The sequence below is a fragment of the Pogona vitticeps genome, chromosome 6 (assembly GCF_051106095.1).
Source record: "Pogona vitticeps strain Pit_001003342236 chromosome 6, PviZW2.1, whole genome shotgun sequence".
In the NCBI taxonomy this organism is placed as follows: Eukaryota; Metazoa; Chordata; class Lepidosauria; order Squamata; family Agamidae; genus Pogona; species Pogona vitticeps.
This window is the reverse complement of record NC_135788.1, coordinates 36,957,159-36,978,321: the sequence shown is the minus strand read 5'-3', so window position 1 is coordinate 36,978,321 and position 21,163 is coordinate 36,957,159. Positions and strand designations below refer to the sequence as shown.

General features: G+C 41.7%; 1 protein-coding gene across 2 annotated transcripts in view; it reads left to right on the top strand.

The window, feature by feature from the left end:
- The window catches only part of JAZF1 (JAZF zinc finger 1), a 165,392-nt gene that overhangs the window by 93,044 nt on the left and 51,185 nt on the right, over positions 1 to 21,163 (top strand). The gene's annotated exons all lie outside the window — the stretch shown is intronic.

The window sequence follows — 21,163 nt, the reverse complement described above, 5'->3', positions numbered from 1 at the left end:
TAAACTGCAAAAATATTACTGACGATAGCAGTTCAACTTATGTCAGAAATACTATGCTTGAAGATGAGCCAGACATTGAATAACAGCAGTGGTATCATGCTTTTGTATACACTTTTAAATGTTTAATGCATACAAGATGTATCTGGGCTCAGCCCAACAGGTTGCTGTAGTGCTTGGATCATAGGAACAAAGAGCTCCGCTGAATCAGACTTTGAGGAGAAGAGTCACTGAGCACCCTGATTTCCCACTGTGGTTAGTCAGGTGTATCCAAGAAGCCTACAAGCGAGGCATACATAAACTATCATTCATTTATGGGAAATAGCTATATATATATATATATAGAAGACTATTTTCTGTTATTCACAAACATGCAGCCTCTAATAATAGAGATTGTTTTTAACCCAGTGTTTTCTGATAGATTTTCTGGCTCAGTAGGATTCTGAACTTGGACATCCTAATGACTGGTCCAACGTTCTGTCCACTATAGTGAACTGGGCAATATGTGGCTCATGTGCCAGATGGGTTCATCCCCTTCCAGGGTACTTTTACAACTCCAAGACTATCTCAGACCTTTCATAGTGAACCAACCCCCCCCCCCCCAATTTCTTTTTGTTTTGCAAAGAAGTCCTATTTCTTCTGTTGAATGTCTCCAGGCATGGGTTTTCAGCTTAGTGGCTTTGGTGGGAGAGTCCTCCCACTCTGACCCTTTAGAAAATAAAAACTGGATGGCTACTTCCTCTTTTTGTTTCTGATTTCCCCCCCAAATTTTACTACGGGATCGTCCAGAACCTAAATTAGCCTACATTTTCTGAGTCTTGATAAACATAGAAGGCAACTGGTGCCTTAGAAGGTTTTATGTGATTGACATAAATACAGTATGATATAATATAGCAAATATATATAGTACCCATCAAGGTGGCAAACAAATGTTGCTAAAAAGCACACTTGATGCAGCAGCCTTACTGAAATACATTAATCTGATCTCCATGAATACATGATGGAAAACTTCACTATAGACCAGCGACGGCGAACCTATAGCACGCTTGCCACAGCTGGCATGCAGAGCCCTTTCTGTAGGCACACGAGCCATAAGTCGCTGGATTGCTACCTCTGGCAGCCAAACCTGAGGAGGTGGCTGCAGCCATGATGCTAGCACCCCGACAGGCAGTGGGCCAGGATCCAGAGCAGCTGGCGCTGGCGGCAGCAGGCTGGCCAAGCTATAGGCAGGGGCAGGGTTGGGCATGACTGGAGGCGGATCTGGAGTGGGTTTGGAGCCACCTCCATGCCCAGGATTTCCTCTTCCGGCACTAGTTCCACTTCCGCCACTGCCACCACCAATTTTTTTTTCAGTTTGGCCACTCAGGATCAAAAAAGGTTCACCATCGCTGTTATAGACTATCATGCTTTAATTTCCCTGGTGGAAGAAAACAGGGTTAAACATGCAATTAATTAAGCTGAAATATTATAGGTTGTACATTCAAGTTATAACCTGCTGGCTGCATAAAGTATTAACACATTTACACAAATGTAAAAGGCATTCATATAGCCAGTGTAGTATAGTGTGGGGGGGGGAATGTTAGACTAAGAATCAGGATATCAGGGTTCAAATACTTGCTCAGCCATGAAAAGTTGCTGAGAAGGGTGGAAATGGTAAAACCACTTCATTACAGTTGTCATAAATCAGAAGTCAGAATCGACAACTCATCAGACACCCAAAGGCACTGAGGTATTCCAGCCTTAAGTAACATTCTTTGCATGCCTGTAATCAAGTATTTTAGTAGATCTTATATATTTGCAAACACCTTCTTGATGGCTTTCTTCAAGAACAGAAAACAGTGAGCCATCTTCCAGTTGCATGTCTGGATTTTTTGGAAGCTGTTTTAGATGACCAGGATTGGTTTAACTCAGTAAATGCCTGCTGGCATTACCAAGCATGTACATTGTTAGATTTCTGCCTAGCTCTGTTTAAAATGTAAGCTTATCATTAAAAGCTCTGTAGTATGAATGGAATTGATTGTCTTTGGCATTCAGGTAATAAAATCTCTGGATTTGTTGGTTCCACAAACTTGCTATTTATCAGGAAAATGGCATTTATAGTCCTGACCATATGGTACATATAAATGGGACTAAAATTAGGCCATATAAACTTCAAAAATAATAATCTGAGTAAATATCAGCGTGAGCTTATGGCCTTCCCCCATTTTTCATGTATTGCAGTCCTATATTTTACCAGCTTAGAAGGAGTGTTGGTGGACCCCTTAAACTGTTACCCATTTCCACTGTGTGCGTTTACAATTTATGTGGGATTTGTGGACTTAAAGTCTCATTGACTGTGATACTTTAGTCAAGATGGCTTTGGCTTTATGTAATTCACTTCTTTAATGTGTGGTCTGCCAGTTGGGGAAAAACATAGTGTGGTACTGTGAATGAAACCTACATGGTCAACAAACAAAGGTCTTTGTTATACTTTGGGTGGCAAATGTGAGCTTGCATAATTCATTGTTATTGCTTCACATTACTGCAAACGCAGCAAATTACTGCATGTATGGTCTGAGTTCTAAGCAGGATGAATTATTACCAAATAAAATTAAATCTTAATGGAAGATAATATTTACCCATACTTTTTTTACTTCACTGTACTACATAGTTCACCACCATAGAAATATATGGTTGGATTCAGATCTAGTCATACTTAAAGTAGACCCATTTACCTGTATCTCATGAGCATCTACTGGGTGGAAAGTCCCACTAGTAGAATAATGCAGGACTGAATCATTTGCATTATTGTTGTGCAAGCAGTGATTCCCTTGAAGAAAACTGACCCTCTACTTACACCATGCAATGCTTGCATCAGCAGTAAAATCACACATTATTATGCTGGTCCAGCTTTTGGCTGAGGGAAAGCTTTGTACTTGCCATGTAAAATCAATGGGATCTATGTTATTCATGGTTATCTATAACCCAAAAGTTTGAACAAGTCTAAGTATGACTGAATCAGACTCCAATTCATAATAATTATCATGACTGCAGTCATATGGCAGGAAATGGGCATGTCTGATTTGACCAGAAAGGGTCACTTTGTATGGAGAAATCTCCCTTAAACAACTCCTCCATCTGTTGGGGAATACTTCCAGACTGGTCCAGTTTGGGCACAGCTTGGGACATGGGTCAGGGGTCAGGGTGGAGCGCAACTCTTCATACATTGTATGATCTCTAGGAAATAGATTGCACTCCACAAGGGATCCCAAATGTGATCTGTTTCTCATGTGACCACCCCCAGTATCTGTTACCATAGGCAGGTCATGCCACACCTCCCCTGAAATTGTATGGTAAGGTTTTTCCCATATGGGACCATTCCACCCCACTAGAAGCTTCAAAGAAAATGGTAAAATCCTGATATTACTTCTAGTTCATTTTGTTTTGGAAGGTATTTCCCTGTTACAGGTTTTGGAAGGAGATGGGCTTCTAGGCCATTAAAGTATAAGAGAGGAGAAATGTGCAGCTATCTTGTTTTGGTATCTGACATAGGTTAGAAGAGATGAATGAGATGTCTTCATTTTTTAAGGAAGAGGGTTTTGAGCCTACCATTCTCTGGAGGCTTCTTTCACTTTTAGTATCTATTAATTAAGGAAGGACCGTAAAATCAGAGGCCCTCCAACTGTTGCTTAATTCACATCAGCCACAATGTGGACACTAATGACAGATATCCGAGGTAGTAACACATCATCATATGAAAGGCCACCCATGTTTCATACCAGATAGACTTGTGGATGTGATGGCAAGGGCCATTTAGTGGGATGAACTGGGATATTCTGACTCATGTAAGCAAAAGTCTTTCCCATTCACCATGGCTCAAACTGAAAGCCCATTAATGGGACATGTTATATTGCAGAGACAGCCCTTCCTTTTAAATGATTGAGACATAGATTCTTAGGTAGGCACTTTGTTTCCACTGGAACTAATACAGAGCTCTAGATCTGGGGTGACAGGGCAGTGGTTGCAATGGGCAGGAATGGAGAACTGCCCTATATGTAAGTCCGGGCCATCTCAATAATAATATTATTGAGATGGCCTGGACTTACAAATAACTGAGCAGTGGATTTCCTGTTGCTTTGTGCAAGAGGAATATAAAAATATTGCAATAACCAGTATTAGCTCTGTTTATGAAATTCCTACTGATGTCACTTAACAGCACTGGACAGTTGGTACCTCAAATCAGTTTGACCATACGGATATGGAGGGTTATTTCCAGTTAATGCTAAGCTATAATGACATTTTTGCACAACAAGAGCAAAGAGGAACCAGTACTATGCAATTCAAAATTGCAAAATCTTTTCCATTTGTGTCTCCAGTGGTTGGCATTCATCCCTGTTACTCTTTTACAAGCCCGCTGGGACTTTTAAAACTGCTTATTCAGATTTTACTGTTTTGGACCTACTAGAGATAGTTGCATTAAATTGCTGAACGGAAAGAAACAAGACAGTGTTAAAGCATTTTAAAATACATACTTATTAAATGACTGCAATAAAAGATACAAAACTGTTATGTTTTCAAAGCAAAGTGTTTCCCAATTCTTGACTTTTTCTCCCCAAGACTGACCATGCGGAACTTAGATGCCTGAGGGAGAGCAGCTTCACACACTCAAGTCCAGGTGAATACTAGCCAGACCCAGACAAATTATGTCGGCACATGGTATAGAAAAGCTCACAGGTGTCTTTCTCTGTTCCTGGCAGTAAAATTGGGGGTGGCCAGAGCTCTCCTACTGTCAGAGGTGGGAAGCAAGGTGCTGTCATCCTACATTATATGGGGTCTCACTGCATCATGCAGGCCTCCCTGTCTCTTTTATCCACACATATGTGCCCAAGAAAGCCTCCTGGTCCATAGACAGAAGCTTTTTCTCTGCCATAAGGAAGGTAGTGATGGCGGCAGCAGGGGGAGCAATGGAAGAGGAGGAAGCAAGGAGAAGACAGCAGCAGTGATCAGCCCTTTCAATAGGCTGTGCTTGGACGACCCCTCAGGAGTCAATTAGTTGGAGAAATACTGGCTCTGGAGAGAGCTAGCCTTTGATAGAGGCGTGTAGCCTCTTTTCACCTCCTCCTCCTCCTCTTTCCCCTATCTTTGTCTTGGGGCAATGTGGGGGTAGCAGGACCACTGCTGTCTTCTCTGTCACCCTTCCAGTGCCGTTACTACTGCTACCACTACCACCACCCTTGCTATGGCAGGGATAATGCCTGATGCCTTTCTTTCCCTCCAGGGCAGGGTGGCCAGCTGACTGATCATGGTTTCCCTTGGATGGCAGCAAGGGAAGAGGTTCTGCACATGCACTCCTGTCAGCATTCTGCCACCTGAGGTGACTGCTTCATTGCACCTAATGATAGGGCCAGCTCTGGTACAAATACAGAAACAAGAGATGTAATAACTAACAGTTTGCTTCTGTTTCAAGACATCCAAATCCAAAAGCCGCACACTGCTTCATTGTGCACCTGGCCCTGATAAAGGTGCCCTAGACCTAGAGAAGTGCTCCTTGGGCAGTGGAAAGGAACTGCAGTGTACTGTCCTACGTATCATAATAAGACTAATATTTTCTGTGTGGACAGTCTGAGTTTTTATTAACGATTTGTAGTGCTGTGTGAAATAGCATTTTTGGATTAACAAAACCACATATTTATTTATTATTTTATTATGGTCCGATTTTATCTCAGTTTTTTTTTCTTGCACCGTATGTACTGTTGCTGTTGTTTTTGGTTTCAACCTAATGGGCTAGATTAGTTCCAAAATCTGTAGATGTAAGAGTTAATAACTTCACAGAAGCCATCAAAGAACAAGCCAGATTTTTTTTTTCTTTAGGGAAGGAGAAAGAATGTTATTGGGGAAAATGATAAGGTTAAGTGCAATCTGAAAGAAACGTTTGGCCATGTAGAACGTAGGAAACATTTGATTTTAGTCTTTTCCATGCTAATGTGACATCCTGTTGGCACAAAGATCAAGTCATTACATCAGTCTCATTTATTTTAAAAGAAGAAATAACATGCCCTTGAAATGTCAGCTCTCAAGAGTTAGCTGGAGTTTGGACCTTCTGCTGAATCTTCTCACTTTTATTTCATAGAGCTGTCATACTTGAGTTAAATATCCTTTGGAAATATTCAGAATCAGTTCTGTTACCTTGAAGTAAACCTTTCTTCCCATGCTCCGCTCCATGCATTCAGGCAATAACATTGATGTTTTAACTGAGCTGTGTTTTGCAGCTCCCCCCCCCTTTAATGGCATTTTAATACTATAACTGATTATGTAATTGTAATTAAATATTTGCAAAGAGCCTGTGTGGTGTAGTAGATACAGTGCCAGAAGAAGATTCAAGAAACTTGGACTCAAATCCCTGCTTGGCCATGGAATCTTGCTGGCGGGATGATAAATCACTCCTTGAATATCTCACATACTGTGGAAACCCTGGTAAGGGTTGTTTCGACCCCATGGAGTCTCAATTGTGGGGTTCTGCAGAGTTTAATTATCTCCCCAATGCTGTTTAATGTCTATATGAGGCCGCTGGGTGGAATCATCAAGGTGTGTGTGGCTTCGTGTCATCAGTACACTGATGACACCCAGCTCTACATCTCCTTTTCTCCAACAACAGTGGATGCCGTTCCATCCCTTCAGCGCTGCCTGGAGGCTGTACTGCAATGGATGCAGGAAAATGGGCTGAGGCTGAATCCAGACAAGACGGAGGTCCTGAGGGTGGGTGGCCCCTCCATCGATGGTTTGGGAAACTCTCTTTTGGGGGAGTGACTCTCACCTAGAAGAGTGAGGTTCACAGGCTGGGGAGTCTGTCTGGATCCGGTGCTCACCAGGAAAACCCTGGTAGCAGCAGTGGCCCACTCCACCTATTCCCATCTCTGGCGGATTGCCCAGCGGCGTCCCTATCTTGATGTTGGGGTGCTCACCACTCTGGTCCATGTGCTTGTAATCTTGAGATTAGACTACTGTAATGCACTCTACATGGGGCTACCTTTGAGATTGATGTGGAAGCTTCAAATGGTGCAGAATGCAACAGCCAGACCTCTCACTGGGGTGAGAAAATACCAGAATATTTCCCCTACTTTGGCTGCCTTGCATTCGCTGCCCATTCATTTCTGCATTGATTTCAAAGTGTTAATGATGACATATAAAGCCCTAAGTGGTTTAGGACCTCAATATCTGGTGGAATGCCTTCTCCCACCTGGATCTACCCATATCACTTGCTCTAGCCAGGAGGGGTGGCTGAGAGGCCTAATGCCAAGGGGGGCCCAGAGAGAAAGAACAAGAAACTGGGCCTTCTCGACAGTGGCCCCTCCCTCTGGAACAGTCTGCTCCCAGAGATCTGTCTGGCTCCCTCGCTGGGTGTTTTTAAGAGCAAAATTAAGACCTAGCTCTTTAGGCAGGCTTTTCCTCCTGTCATCAACTGATTATTTTTCCCATCTTGAACTATACTATTACTGTTAGGTAAAGGTAAAGGTAAAGGTTCCCCTTGACAATTTTTGTCCAGTCGTGTCCGACTCTAGGGGGCGGCACTCATCCTGCTCTTCAAGCCATAGAGCCAGCGTTTTGTCCGAAGACAAATCTTCCGTGGTCACATGGCCAGTGTGATTTAGACACGGAACGCTGTTTACCTTCCCACCGAGATGGTACCTATTTATCTACTCGCATTTGCATGCTTTTGAACCGCTAGGTTGGCGGGAGCTGGGACAAGCAACGGGCGCTCACTCCGTCGCGTGGATTCGATCTTATGACTGCTTGGTCTTCTGACCCTGCAGCACAGGCTTCTGCGGTTTAGCCCACAGCGCCACCACGTTGTTTTTATTTTATTATTTTGTTTTTACTTTTATCTATTATTGTTAGCCATCTAGAGTAGACTTTGGTCTAGATGGGCAGGGTATGAATAAATAAATCGGAATTGACCTCATATGACAGGATAACTTGTGTTTTGCTGACTGGATAGCTCAGTTGATTGGCGTATCGGGCTGAGAGGCAAGGAGTTTGGAGTTTGATTCCCCACTGTGGTGCCTGGGAGCAAAGGTAGCCCGTGATGCCTTGGGCAAGCTGCATAGTCCCAGAATGCCTCCGGAAAGAGAGAGCATTAACCACTAGAAATCCCTGTGAAGGCTTGGCATCAACAAGAATCAAAGTAACAGTATATGATGGTGATTATTAAAATACTTGTAACGTACTGTATGATGCCTGTCCAGGGAAAGCAACATTCCCTCTAAGCTGCGCCTGCGCACAGGGCTGTATCAGGTGCATGCAGCCGAGTGAGTGTCGGTACCCCTTTGCTTCCAGTTGCCCCACAAATGGCAAAGCTCCCACACAGTGCTCTGGAAAATTAGAGGGAATGTTGGTGCCCAATGTGGCATAATGGATAGAGTGATGGACTAGGACTCAGGAGACTCAGATCACAGTCCCTTGCATAGATTAAACTAGGAGCCCATTGCTTGCTTCCAGTTTGTTGATCCAATGATGTTTCATAATCGCATATTCATCATAGTTGCGAACAGCCTTCTCTGCTTAACTGTTGACTGCCCCTTGTTTTTAGCAACGTCATCCCAGGCAGACCAAGTTCAATAGCTACTGTTTTGATGTACACAAAAATTGCAGTTATTAAAGCTTGAAGCTGGCACGGTAATGTTATATCTGCTCTAATTCTGCTCAGTTTGATGACTCGAGCCTTTTAAAACTCAAATAAATGTCAATTTTAAACAATGTAGCCACACAAGCCCACATAGCTTTTATTTGTCTTGTTAAGAAATAAGTGGCAGTCCATCTCCATGGCTTAGCTTCATCCACATAGATGGGATAGAGACCTTGTTACTGAGAGCAGGAAGTCCAACCAAGACTAGCAATACATGTCATCACAAGTGACTCAGACTTAGGTTGTCTGCTGATGGCAACCACAATCCGTAATTGTCTGGTGGCTGGAGTTCTGTTGCTGGTTTGCTTCATCATTTTGTCAGTTCACTAGTAAGGAGGTCACCACAGGTACAGAATCCTAGATTTACATGTGGCAGATGATAAAGCATTATGGGAAGTCTGCCTCTAAGAACAGGCTTGTGCTGCGTGTTACAACTGGCACCCATTCTGTGGCTCTGTAATTGACAAGAAATGCTATTATTAAGCAGGTCTGTTGAGATAATTAGCATTTGGGGTTGCATTTTTAATCAGACTTGAGTCAGATAATTTATCACAGCCATAGCAAGCTGTCAGGGTCATGCAATAAATACTCATTAAAGAGGAATAAAGATTAAGTGCAGCCTGAGACAAAATTAAGCAAAGTAGCCCTTATGAATCATTTCACTTCAATATTTGCTGTTATAATTTGATGTAATATTGGCAAAAAGATCAGGTCTTAGCATTGAGCTTGTTTGCATAAGAGGTGATCATACTGTGCCGAAATGCCCGTTCCGCCTCCATTTGAGGCAGAAACTGTATTTGTAACTGATTGATTAGAAAAAGAATATTAATTCTGAAAAGCTGATTTAGTATGGCTGTTCCAGCTGTAACTATAGTACCTCAGTAATAAGTTGACACATTAAAGAGAGAAGTGTTCCATCTTGAAAGCAGAACTAATTTGTTAACATTAGTACGCTATTGCACTTTGAATTCATTGCAACTCTCTTATCTTCGATGGTGTTCACAGATGAGCAATTTGTGGCACTTTGAATAGGCTTCCAATTAATTAAAAAGACCCAGCATTTAAATATGTTCTGACAATAACATAATATTGAAATGTTTTGTTTTCCTTTATTCTTTTTTCAAAAGGCATACATATAAGGACTAAGAATGCTCTAAGTGTGGTGGCTTTTGTCGTACTTTAGGGAGCATTCCTCTGTTTTAAAAGGTTTCAAGGACACTCCTCTGTTTGAAAACGTCCTTCATTTGAAGGGCAGTCCAAGAGACGTAAGAGGGATGAACAGGTACCTGGTCATGAGACTGAGTAGGCAGACAAGTCCCCTGTCCCCACTGGGGTGAGGTATACTGCATTTCTATTAACATTACAGTCATTATTTCTAAATCTACATTTTTACATTTAAATCACTGTATAATGCAAATCTGCTCTTGTTTGCTCTTTTTTGAGTGGTACAATGTGAGTAGCTAGGGTTAGTTTAGTTAGAAGATCTCAATTCATTTCATTCTGTGCAAGAAACCTTCCCCTAGTGTTGCACCTGTAGGCATATTCAATTCTTAGAAATCTCCAGTTTATGACATTGTACTTCTGTAGCCACAGTTTAATACACCAGAAAATAGCCCAGTGTTGCAGCACCGTATTGTGTCCACATTGCTGCCAGGGAAAAGGATGGCAAACTTTACATAGCAAAGGGCAGCCTGAATGTTGACAGCATCCATGTCAGCAGTCAAGATGGTCTACAAGATATCCTCTTATGCTCACTACCATTTCTTCTAGGTATATTGATTACTTTGTGGGTCCAAGAAATAAACTCCTAGAGAACTTGCTGAAAAGCATCCCTGACAACTGTTTTGTGTTTGGGTGAGCAGTGGTTAACTGATGAAAAAAAGAGTCAGTTTCTGAGATTTTCCCCTTCTTGGTGTCTAATATAACTGTGCCAAATTTCTTTCTGTTCCAAAGACCAGTTTAAAAGTTATAATTTTTTGTTTTAGCTGCCTCCATTTTTAAAATTGCCTCATAGAATGTTGATTTGCTTTGCCAGCAAAAGATCGTTGCTGCACTCATGTGCAGCAATAATCAGTAGGCAAGGTCAGTGTGAAATCCACATAGAACAGGGGTTTCAAACTCAATTTACCTGGGGGCCGCTGGAGGCAGAGTCTGGGTGAGGCTGGGCCGCATTAGATTTTTTGCCAAGTGGAGCAAGAGCCCGAGGAAGCCACCCAGGAATTTCCTTAGCCTGGCTGAGGCTCCGAGGAGGAGGAGGAGGAAGGGTGCGCGAGCCCTCATCGCTGGCCACGACCCCCTCCGGCTCCTTCTTCACTACCACTACCAGCAGCAGCAGCAGGACGAAGAAGCTGAGAAGGGAGGGAGTGCCGGCGACCGCCTAGCCGGGGGGGAGGGCACAACATACTTTTTTTAAAAAAACCCTCTCAGAATCACCTTGCCAAAGGAAAAAAGCCCCCATCAGTACCTGTGAAATTAAACAGAATGGAGTGCCCCCCCACAGGTGTGTGCGCACGCACACACACAAACACACACGGAGGTCCGGCAACCTTCCTCTGATGGTCCCCCTCAAAAAAAGGTGCACTCAGCAGCAGCTACCCCCACCACGACAGGGGAGCAAACTTTGCGAGGTGAGCCCAGGCAGCCTCCAGAGCTGAGGTGGCTGAAGCAGGACAAAGAGGAGGAGGAGGAGGAGGAGGAAGGAGCGCCGCTGGGTGCTGAGGTGGCTGCTGGCCGGGCTGGTGCTGCTGAGAAAGAGAGCCAGAGAGCCGCTTCCCTGGAAGAGGTGGTGGTGGTGGCAGCTGCTGTTGGCGGCTTGGAGGCGCTCTTCGAGGATGGGCTGGGAGTGAGCTCCGCTCTCAGGCATCGCTCAGCGGCAGCTCGGGCGCTCGGGGAAAAGGGCCAGCAGCGCACCTCGCTTGCCAGCTCGCCCCCAAGACAGCGCCTCTTGCACCCTCCATCCAAAACTGCAGCCTGCTGCTGGCAGAGAGGTGGGCTGGCTGGCAGGCTGCCGTTCCGGATGGAGGGTGTAAGAGGCACTCTCTTGGGAGAGAGCCGGCAAGGGAGGCGAGGCTTTTTTTAACTCTTGACAGCAGAGGACATGTGGGCACTTCGGGGGGGCAGGCAAGGCGGGGGCCGCACACTATCATCCGGCGGGCCGCAAATGGCCCCCGGGCAGCATGTTTAAGACCCCTGACATAAAATATTTTTAGTGGAGGGGGGAGAAAAAGATATCTGTAAGAGTTTATTTTATTATGAGACTTAAATTTTAAAAACTGCTGAAGAAGAGAATGTAGTCAGAGTCTGGGAATAGATAGCCATAAATCTGAGGACATGTGTAGAGTTCACCTGTTGAAATCAATGGGACATAAGTCCAATGATTTCAATTCCTGTAGGTGAAGGATTACTAAGTCTGGCTCCAATCTATTCTATGCTGTTCAATGTCAGACAGAAAATCAAATGAAATGGTTTTCTCCCCCTGCCCTTGGAACCCCTATCTCGAATAGCCATTTAATTGTTGTATCAATTTGATAAGTGTAATTTAGTGGGATGAGAGTGAGGAGTTAGAATATGAAAAAAATAAAACACCTCTGGTCTGCATTTTCAATAAACAGTAATATTTCCCCCCCCCAAAAAAAACAGCCCATTTTTACAATATTTTCCTTGTGTGATCTTTTACATTTCCTTTCCACAGCGCATGCTAATGCCAGAATTCCTACTGGCAGACATGTGCTTCAGGATGTGTCTGCAGTCCTAGGAAGGATGTTTACACAAAAGGGAATACAACAAAGATATCCTGGTTGTGCCAGCTGCTTAAGAAACACTCACAAGCTGTTAAGACCCACTTTCCAATCGTATAAGGCCCACCTCACATTGCTTTTGAAAATGCAAGTCACCTGAATTTCTCACAGCTCCACCATGGCTTTAATAATTACCACTTTCCATCTCAGAAAAAAGGAATCATGAGTTTTCCTTAGACTGGGAATGGCTTTGCTGTGGACAGCTGTTTTGTTCCATTCTTCACTAACTTTCTGTAAGGCAAATTCGGAAAGGAAACCGAAGAGTTAAATTGCTCTTAAAGTGTGCTTCCTAACTGGGAATGGAACTGAAAATTTGCATGACTTTTTGTGAATTTTAACAAATTTATGGTTTGCTAAATTATTATCAAACACATGTCCCTGTCATGCAGAAAGTAGGAATATCAGGTTATTTCTTTTTCTTTGTGGTATCATGCACAAAGAAGACACACAGCTAAAAAGTGTGCATATTTGAAAACTATGTGCATAAAGATGCTTTAGTCAGTGGGGAAAATACTTTTGTAAAGAAAAGTACTATGAAAAGTACAGTACTATCAAAATATGCATGAATTCCCATGTGGAAGATAAAAAAAATTGACTCACAACCTGATGGATGGGGAGGGCAAGAATGCTAGTGGGATTGTTTAAAATGTTATAAAAATTGAACTAACATGATAGACTGAGAATGTTTACACCTCTACAAGCCCATTTTCACCTTTGTTCTCATCTGGCAAAATCCCACATCACACGTGGAGGATATGGGACTCTAGGGCTTAAGGTTGGTTTTTTTTTTTTTTTTTTTTTGAAGCTTTAGTTTTCTCAGGTTGTGATTACTGGGGATCTATCCTCACTTACTGGGGATCTATCCTCAGCTAACACATGCTTCTGTTTGTTTATTTTGTAATGGTTTGTATCCCAAATTTCTTATGGAATTGAGACTGGAAACAGTTTACAAGCACAAATAAATACAAGAATACTGAGTAATCTTATTTTTTACACACGAGAGAGGGGATAGTTCATTGGTAATGTATATGACTTACATGCCGAAGGGCTCAAGTGCAATCCCTAGTATGTCAGGTAATACCGAAAAAACTGCTGTAGCTGAAGCACTGGAAGGCCATGACCACCTCGGATGTATGCATAAATTAACGCATTTAAGGACTTCAGTTTACGAAGTACCTCAAAATTAAACAAACCTTTTATCTTACATAGAATTGGGTAGTTAGAATAATACTTAGTAATTCCATGGGGCTTTAAAATGTAATTCACAGTCCATGTGAATTTCATATTGATTTTAAATTTCATATTGCTACCAGTTAAAATCAGCAATAGTGGGCTGGATGAACCAATGGTCAAACTCTTTGTAAAGCATGTTCAAGTAGTTAAACCTGCAAAGAATTGTTCTCTGTTATCTGGTGATTTAATGTAGGCTTTCCACTTTGATTTGTAACATTTAGCTTTGATTCATGACTTCACTTTGTTTCCAACTAAATTGTAGCTGCAAACAATTATTCTGGATTGTCAATTTCTGTGGGAAGGCTGCAAGGGTAGTTAGGGTATTAGGTGGAAAACGAAATACACTCTTACCCTTGGCATCATCTCCAAACAAAAGTTAAAAAAAATAACCTGAGGTAGACATACAGTTTTTTATTTACAAGTAGAAGTGTGAATCAGATATTGAACTATCATCCATACAGCCCCTGGAAATTTGTTACAGATAACGTTACTTGTAAGTAATTATTTTTTCCTAATAAATATTTAACTAAATTGAATTAAAATTGTAACATTACCCAAAATCCTGTTGTTTGGAACATTAAATTACGCTGGAGTAGGCCCATTTGATATAATGATTTCAATATGAATCCAAGGCAGACCTTTCAATATCACAGTAATCCAAGTTTATGCACGAACCACTGATGCTGAAGAGGCTGAAACTGACCAATTCTATGAAGATTTACAATACCTTCTAGAACTGACACCAAAGATGTTCTTCTCATTATAGGGGACTGGAATGCTAAAGTAGGGAGTAAAGAGATAAAAGAAACAACAGGTAAGTTTGGCCTTGGAGTTCAAAACAAAGCAGGACAAAGATTAATAGAGTTTTCTCAAGAGAACAAGCTGGTCATCACAAACACTCTTTCCCAACAACACAAGAGGCAACTCTACACATGGACATCACCATATGGGGAATACTGAAATCAGATTTATTATATTCTCTGCAGCCAAAGATGAGGAAGCTCTATACAGTCAGCAAAAACAAGACCTGTAGCTGATTGTGGCTCTAATCATCAGCTTCTCATAGCAAAATTCAATCTTAAACTGAAGAGAGTAGGAAAAACCATTGGGTTAGTCAGGTATAATCTAAACCAAATCCTTTATGACTAGGTTTAAGGAACTAGACTTGGTGGACAGAGTTCCTGAAGAACTATGGATGGAGGCCCATAACATTATACAAGAGACAGCATCAAAAACCATCCCAAAGAAAAGGAAATGCAAAAAAGCAAAGTCGCTGTTCAAGGAGGCCTTACAAATAGCAGAGAAGGGAAACAAAATGCAAGGGAGATAGGGAAAGTTACAGAAAATTGAATGCTGTCTTCCAAAGAATAACAAGGAGAGACAAGACGGCCTTCTTAAATGAACAATGCAAATAAATAGAGGAAAATAATAGAAAAGGAAAAAACCAGAGATCTGTTCAAGAAAATTGGAGATACTAAAGGAACATATTGTGACTTGAACTTGAATTTATTGTACGGTCAAAGACCCAAAAATACAAGGATAAAAACATTACATAAAATATACAAAACAAGTTAGATATCAAAAGATAGCAGGAATAAAAACTTGAATCATACATCTAAACACAGCACTTTACGGATTCTTAAAACTGAGAATAAAAACTTAGCCACTGACTGTGATATTAATCGGTTCTCTCCGGACAGCAGAAACTTAAGGTAGTCTGCGGGAGGTATACTAATGCATTTAGACATTATTGGGTGGAGGTGATGGGTACGTTCAGACTTATATAAACTACATTCTAGAATGGTGTGTGCCAGAGACTCAACTGTTTCTTCCCGACAGGGGCATATCCTTTCTCCATAAGGAATGTTATTAAACCGCCCTTTTAACAAGGCTGAGGGAAAGCAATTGAACCTAGCCCTTGAGAAGGCAAAACGATACCTTGGTACATTGATTTGATATAGATAATTTGGTAACTTGGGAAAGTTAAAATTTATACCAAAGTACGTTGGTGAGCAGGTCCTGTCTGCACCTGCTAATGAGTACTGAAGATCTATGTCTTTAATGCGTTGCACAAGCATTGTCTTGATGTTGTCGTAAGGCTGACTCAGGAAGAAGTCCATAGAGAAGCCTAAGAGATGTAATTTATTAGTAAATCCCTTGTGCCATGAGCTGGTAAAGACATCTTTTTGTAAATAGTGTATATACCCACTGGTTATGGGAGCATATACCACCTTCAACCAGAATCGGAATGCATGCAACCAGGCTTGACATTCCACCGATTGAAGGCCAGCCTCCAAGCGCAAAGCAGCTGAAGAGCAACATCTTGGCATAGCGAATAGGATTCGCAGTGAGTTTGACAGAACACTTTCAACGGAGGAATTGAAACCATTTATCCAGATCGCAATACCATACAGGAGCTGTGCAAGAATTTTATACTTGACTATCTGTAGAGCAGCAGGGATAAACTGCCCACCCTGGACATAGTGGTATCGTCTAAGAACTTTGGTTGTATTATTAGCCACTTGCACTGCTGCTTGTCTATGGTAGGCCCAGGAGAGGGTACGTGAGAAGACAATTCCCAAGTATTTGAATGTTTTAACTTGTTCTATATGTTGGCCTTCGATAACCCAATCTTTAACTTTACTATGTCTAGAGAAAACCATTATTTTGGTTTTCTGGAAATTAATTGTTAATAGGTTGTTCCTGCAATAACTCATAAATGCACGTAAAATACGTTTGAGACCAACTTCTGATAGTGACATGATAACTGCGTCATCTGCATATAGTAGAAGAGGCACTCTGATTTTAGCCAATTTCGGGGAGTGAAATTCAGGAGCTGTGCAGCTTTTAGGAAGGTCATTTAAATACAGATTAAATAATGTAGGCGCCAGAATACAACCTTGGCGAACCCCTCTCTCTGCCTGGATGGGGTTTGATAGATTCCCATCAACTCCACATCTTACCCTAATTGTGGTCTGTTGGTAGAGGCTTCTAATAAGGTATAGTAGCCTCTTATCAATCGAGGAAGAGTAGAGTTTTTCCCATAAATTTCCTCTGGGTATTGAGTCGAAGGCAGATTTTAGATCTATAAATGCTGCAAACAGGCCATTCCCATGACAACCCATATACTTCTCTGCGAGGTGATTCAGTACTATACAGTGGTCGAAAGTGGAGCGGTTCTTCCTGAAACCAGCCTGTTCATTCCCTAAGATCTCCTCCTCCTCAATCCATGTGATTAGTCTATTGTTTAGATATCTAGCATAAAGCTTGCCCACTATTGACAGGAGGCTAATTGGTCTATAATTTGAGGGTTCGTCTTTGTTCCCCTTCTTATAGATTGGTATCACTATTGCCTCTAACCAGGAGTATGGAATTTGCCCAGTGTTATTAATAAATGTAAATAAATGTGATAAAAGGGGAGCCCACCAGTCTACATTGGTCTTTAAAGACTCTGCTGGTATTAGATCGGGTCCCGGTGCCTTCCCTGATTTTAGGCAAGCTATTAATGGCCTTATTTCATTTTCGTTTACTGGGTCCCAGTTTGGCAATTTGTTTAAATCTAAGAATGTGATGTTAACAGTTTGTGCAGGTTTAGTTTCCTCGAATATTTTAGTGAAGTACCGTTCCCATATATTTGCCGGGATAGTGCAGTAAGCTGATCCTGTTTGGGCACCTAGCGCTCCAGAGACCAAGGCCCAAAATAGCTTAGAGTCTTTGTTTAGTACTGAGTCAATCAAGATGTTCCATTGTTTTTGAATTGATTGTTTCTTTTTCTGGGCAATCAGGGTTTTATATTGGTTTTTAACTATGTAGTACTCCCGGGGGAGAACTGCCAAATTCTTCTTCCTATACTGCATGTATATTTCTCTAAGTTGGTTTTTTTTATGGGAGCATTCCTTATCAAACCATTTAGGAGTATATCTTCCCGATTGTTTATGAGTTTGAGATTGTTTTGGGCTTAGAACAGATTGTATTGTTAAAACTAGGGAGTTGTAGTTTGTTACGATGGAAGTCAAAGTAGATTTTGTAGGTGCTGTTATTAAGTTTCTTAGTTTCTCACTGGTAGGAGATTTTAAGAAACTGGAGACTTTTGCATTAACTTCATCTGTCCAAGTTAGACGTTTATATCTTACAGATAAGACATTGTCACTTAAGTGATGTTCAGGGGGAAGATGTATTGGGTTTAGCAGTGACAAGGTTAGGAGTAGGGGTAAATGATCACTATCTGTTCTATGTCCAACGGAGAATTCCTTAACCAACCTGGTTAAAGATGGAGAAATTAACACATAGTCTACCACACTACTGCCCCTCCCTGATACAAAAGTAAATTCTGCGCAATTATCAAACAATGCATTTCCATTTACAATATAAAGAGTAAGACGTTCTGCCATCCGTGCCAGGCATATCCCACTATAATTGATCTTCAAATCTTTTGATGTTCTATAATTCATCAGGGTGTGGTTCTCTACAGAGTCTGTACCCCAGACATTGGAGGGGTAAAAGATGTCATTATTCGATCCAGTTCTTGCATTCAGGTCTCCCATAAGTATCACATATGCATTAGGGACTATAGATTCTAAGTTTGTAATATAAAGTTCCAATTGGTTCCACATTTGAGTTATTTGATTTTTAGAAGACAATGGAGGAATATAAGCATTGATGATCAGATAAAAGCTTGACCTGATAACAAGTAAGGCAGCCATAGCAATTTTGTCACAGGGTGGAAGCGATTTGACCCTAGCCTCCATAGCAGTAGAGAACATTAGAGCCATCCCTGCTTTGGGGCGGCCCTTTCCACTGCTAGGAACTGCATAGCTGTTAAGTACCAGATAGCCATTCAGACTAATATTATCAGTGCTCCAGGTTTCCTGTACTGCAATTATATCGTGTAATCTTAGATAATCGAATATTCCTGGGTCACCCTGTCTGGAGGCCCAACCAGCTATGTTCCATGAAAGGATTTTCAATAAACAGGCCCTTGACGTTAAGGTTGTCTTTTGGGCCTCAGTCTTGACATCTGGATATACGACAACCTTTCCATGTGATTGGGATATCTGGGGCATCCAGCTAGATTTCATGGTGCTGGTGTTTAAGCATTCTGGCTCATTGCAATGGCTATTTGGTCAATACATATAGTTCCAGGTGGGTCTATCCTCGTAGCTGCTATAATCCCACCAAAAATGGTTTAGATCTCTGTGGCTAACCTGATTAAAATCAGCAGGTTGCAGATCCACCTTAAGATTTGCTCTGTAGTTAGCAGAATAATTTGTATTTCCATACATATATGTGGGTCTCTTATAAATTCCCCTTCTTTTCTTAGCTGTTGCATATCTGTCTCGTATCAGGACTGGGATTTGTCTGCAGTTGTTTCCTCCCACTTCATTGTTGACCACCTTGGCAGTAGTCATCTCCGAGTTTCCATTGAGTGGAGAGTGTATATCTGACAATAGAATCTTTGAGGTCTGTTTGGTAATTTGTTTCTTCTTTTGAACAGGTGCTTCACCTTTCTCTGCTGGAGGCTTTTTGGTTTTTTCCCCCATTTTCAGTGTGTGCCGTTGATTTCCTTCCTTTGCAGTCATTTCTCTTGCTTTTCCTTTTCCTTGCTGTGGAATTATTTGGTCATCTTTATTCCTTAGGTCATTTTGCATTACATCTAGCATTTGGAATAAGGGTTTAAAGTCCATCCTTCTACCTTTTGGGGTAAGATGTATGAATCCCTTCTTACCTTTGTTGTTTTTGTTAACCTTACAATTTGGTTGTCTTATGGAGTTAGTTGGTCTTTGTTTTTTTGAGGCTTTGTCTTTCTTTTTGGCTTTGGGCTTCACCTGTTCCTTTCTAGTACTTATTATGGGTATGTTTGGTATAGACTCTTTGATGATGATTTGAGGTATTAAGGTTTCATTCACTTCATCTAAGTCTGGCCTAGGAGGCAAGGACCGTCCCTGATTTGTCTGTGTAACGCAAGAAAGTAACTCTTCATAGGAGAGGTTAGCGATTTTCTGGATGGTATTAGATGATAAATTGAAGTTTTCATCAGCTTCTGCCCACAAGGAGGCATTTGGTTTTCCACTGTGTCCAATAGGGTCATTTGTGTGTGGAATAACCCTTTCCTTCATTAAATCAACCAAACAGCCCAGCAGGTCTTTTATACCCTTTACTGAGTCCCTTATTTCCAAGATAATATTTTGAGGGAAGTGAGTGCCTCCTTCTGGTAGGGTTGGAGCCTGATTACACTGAGAGTTATTGTGTGTAGCCAGCTTTGGTCCCTGTAGTTTCTTAGCTATACTCTCATCGAAGATAGGGAGCTTTGTTAGATACTCATCTTGGGTGTTATTGTGTTCAATGGGCACTTCTACAGGGGTATCCATGATGCATAGAGGGGATGTAAAGTATTCCATTTTCAGCCTGCCAAAGTCATCATTTGAAAAGCTGTTCAAGTGACTTTGTTCCAGGAGATGGCTCTGATCAGCAACCATTTTTGGCAAATCAATAATTGGGCTACATGGTTCTTCTTTGCAGTTTGATTTTGATCTCAAGATATAGTCTGTCATCTTAGCTTGCCTCCTCCTTCTTTGTGTTTGCCTGTCACTTTTGCAACTCTGAAGTTTATCCTCTGGTAAATGGTCTGGAATTTCAGTATAGTTGCACTTTTTTCTAAGTTCAGTAACAGGAGTAATGGACATTGGAGTATATCTCAGCACCTGTTGCAACGCTGGGGGAGATAAAGTTAAGTCAAGTACTTGATCAGGTGACCCATCAGTAATTAAAACTGGCTCTTCCATTCTCTGTAGATTCTCCATAGGTTCTGGTTAAAGGTGCAAATCTCTGCGTTATGTTGATGAGAAGCAGAGAGTATAGGTGTGGAAATCAGTTAACGGAGGTAAAGGCTTCAACAAACAGTTTAAAAACTGGTGGTGCACAGGTGATTCCTTTAAGAGCCTCACATCAGAGTTTCTTGCAAGATACTTGATAACATGAAAAGACAGTAGTCATTAACATTCCAGAGCCAATTTCTTGGCTCCTTTCTAATGTTATCTTGCATATGTGAGAGGGAGTATATTGGTTGTAAAATACTGCTCTGTTCTCAGACGCTGTAGCCTGCAGCACAAACTCCTCTTCTCTTCTCTAGGCTTGTTGACAGCAGAGAAGCTCTCTCATAAGTAGAAAATTTTCAAAGGGTTTACCTTCATTACCAGCTATAACTCTGAATTTCTCGGAGCTCCGTCTCGACACCGCCAAACGCAAACTCCACCCAACCGGAAGTCGATCGAACATATTGTGCAAAAATGGACATGATAAAGTACAAAAATGGTAGGGACCTAACAAAAGCAGAAGACATAAAGATGAGGTGGCGAGCATACACAGAGGAATTATACCAGAAAGATCTGCATATCCCAGACAATCCAGATAGTGTGGTTGCTGACCTTGAGCCAGACATCCTGGAAAGTGAAGTCAAGTGGGCCTTAGAAAGCAC